The sequence below is a fragment of the Pteropus vampyrus genome, unplaced genomic scaffold (assembly GCF_000151845.1).
Source record: "Pteropus vampyrus isolate Shadow unplaced genomic scaffold, Pvam_2.0 Scaffold117, whole genome shotgun sequence".
Taxonomy (NCBI): domain Eukaryota; kingdom Metazoa; phylum Chordata; class Mammalia; order Chiroptera; family Pteropodidae; genus Pteropus; species Pteropus vampyrus.
In genome coordinates, this window is record NW_011888898.1 from 2,189,024 (window position 1) to 2,191,845 (window position 2,822).

General features: G+C 49.2%; 1 long non-coding RNA gene across 1 annotated transcript in view; it reads left to right on the forward strand.

Moving 5' to 3' along the window:
• Window positions 1-135: 135 nt before the first annotated feature.
• The window catches only part of LOC111743637, a 7,014-nt gene continuing 4,327 nt past the window's right edge, over window positions 136-2,822 (forward strand). Inside the window, exon 1 of the long non-coding RNA XR_002781809.1 lies at window positions 136-900. This is a non-coding gene — a long non-coding RNA (uncharacterized LOC111743637). The remainder of the gene's footprint in view (window positions 901-2,822) is intronic.

The window sequence follows — 2,822 nt, forward strand, 5'->3', positions numbered from 1 at the left end:
GACTGCAGCTTTCTGCTGCCCCACACACCCGTGCGGCCACCTGCCCATCTCCTGCTCCCTTCTCCTGTCAACACTGACCTCTGACCCCACTCTGGCCCTGCTCACCCCCTCTGACCTCCCTCTCCCACACACTCACTGGCTCGCACCTTCTGCCTCAGGACTGACCAGCTTTGAGCTCCTAACGAGACCTTCTGACTTGACCCCCTGGATAGTCCTGACTATGGGGTCAAGGGCACAGACCGTGCACCTGACCCTCCCAGCTCCTGAGCAGTACTCGGCAATGCCACTCAGACCTCAAACTCCAGTAGCACCCACCTGACAGGACGCTGTGAGAATGAAATGAGGTCACTTAATGTGACTCCCTTAGGAACCGCATGGCCCATAATAAGCACTGGTCAATATTGGCTAGTGACGTAAGTGACGATGATGACATCATCGTCACACCCAGTCAGCTCGAGGTCAATATGTGTAACCGGGGCCTCGATGGGGGGATGGCGCCCTAACTCAGATTCAGGCCGGCGGTACCCCGAGAGCACCGTGGGAGGCCAGGCGCACACACGCCCGGCTCTGGCCTGCATCCACCCAGTGCCCTTTCTTATGCGGAGTCGGTTTCTGTGGTGCTGGAAGATGTTTTTAAAATGATGCGAGCATACTTCTGAGGTCAACTTCTAATCAGAAACGACTCTCAGACGGCGCCCTGGTTCAGAAAGAAAGGAAGGAGAAACGGGGTGAGTCACCACCCAAACCATCTGAATGAAACAAAGACACAACAAACACTGCCTTCCAACTGCGCCAGAACCGATGACCTCAGTCCTGCAGAGACGCAGCTGGAGAGAATTAAGGGGATCTCCGGTTCCCCGAGATAGCGAAGACGGCCCAGCCGACCCCCCATGACTCACGGTGAGGACCACAGAGAAGTGGCCCATCCGGGCGGAGTGGGGAGCCCTTGAGGGACCTGTGGCTAGGGCTCTGGGGACCCGGCACTAATGGGTGGGGGGGCCGGAAGCTGAAGGGCTGCAGACCCAAGGAGTGGTCAAGGAGTGAGCATGGGGACACCCCAAAGCTGGAGCAACTCCCCGGCCACAGTATCTCCCAGGGAGCCGGAGGATGCTCAGACCTAGATGGGGTTTTACAAATGTCCCAAAAGCCCTCAGCGATGACCCCAGTTGCAATGACAGTAATGCCTCCTCCAGGTTCTCCCAAGGCCCCATCATCCAATACCCTTGCTGTCTGGGGGAAGGGCCATCAGCCATTTCCCAGGAGTCTTGGGGCTCCCTTCAGAATGCTGTGTCTGCCAAGGCTCTGAACTTGGAGGACTTTTTCCAGACAGACTTTTCCTGGGAGTGGGAGGGAGGCTGGACTGGACAAACTGAGGGCGAGGCTGAGCAGGCTGCCGGAGGTCGGCTCCAGACCCCACCATGACCTTTATTCCGAAATGTGTCACTTCCGCTCAGGATGGTCAAGATGATTCCCTGCCTTTCAGAGAATATTTTTTCTTTTGAAAATTGAACTAGTTTCAATATGCACATGAGAAGTCCCCTCCCACCTTCCACCCCAATAATGAAAGTATAACACACAATGTCTTCTTTGCAAGCCTGTTCCCCGGTGGTGTTAATTCTCGCTTTGGCTTTTCTTGTTTTTCCGATGGTGAAGTTTACTTTTAATGATATGCCCACTTCTACGACTTGATTTACCCACTTTAGATGGCACTGAATGATTCCTAACAGCGAAAGATAAGAAAACTAGTGTATTGTATCTCTTCTTCCCCCTTCCCTTCCATGCACGTGAGTTATATTATTTTTACTTCGTGGACCCTGAAGTCAGTTATGTCTGAATTCAAATCCCTCCTCTGCCACTTCCTGCTGTGTAACTTTGGGCAAGTTACTTAACCTCTCTGTGATCCAGTTTCCTCACTGGTAAAAATGGGGATGAAGACAGTTTCTGCTCCCCCCGGCTGTCATGAAGAGTAAGCGTGTTAATTCATGCTACGTGCTTAGAACAGCGCCTGCTATATAATAAGTCTCAGTTAATGTTAGCTATGATTTCTCATTAGTCTGTTCTAGAATTTAGAACTAGATCTTCTCTGAACTGTCAGTAGGTTGACTCTAAAACTTGAAAACCAACAAACAGCACTTACAACATGACCAAGGAAATCGTGTCCCCTGAGGAACTCAGGGTGACTCTAAAACTTGAAAACCAACAAACAGCACTTACAACATGACCAAGGAAATCGTGTCCCCTGAGGAACTCAGTGTGACTGAGCCCTGAGAAGGAAACGTGAACCCGAGACTCTCCCAAAGGTCTAGTATTCTTTGTCTCTTCGATTTAATTGTCAGTTGCTACTTTAAAAAAAAAAATGTGTATGCCATTCTCTTTCTAAGATTTTTTTCAGGATCTTCACAAAGACTCTTAGAGTACATGGATTGTGAATTTTTAAATTCTTGAAAGCGTAAGGATACCTTTACTTTGTTCAACTATCGAAGGAATTCTAGACTGATTATCTTTTACCCTTAGAACATGGAAGCCATGTATTCATCATTTTCTGGCATCTGAGTAGACGACAAGTCTGGTGTTCATCTGATTCTCAGTCTTTTGTCGTTTACCACTTTTGGAATTACTACTTCCACAAGCCTGTAGGGTAGCCTGTTTGGTCTTAGAGTTTTAAAGGTTCCCCTCTTACAGTTTTAAAGGTTCCCCTGATGTCTGTAGGTACGCGCTGAAATTGTAACCAGGTAGAGCTGTGTGAACCGAAGACTCGTCTTTTCTGGTATACAGAGAAATGTTCTCATTTCCTTCATTGTTTCTTCCCCTCCATTCTTTTG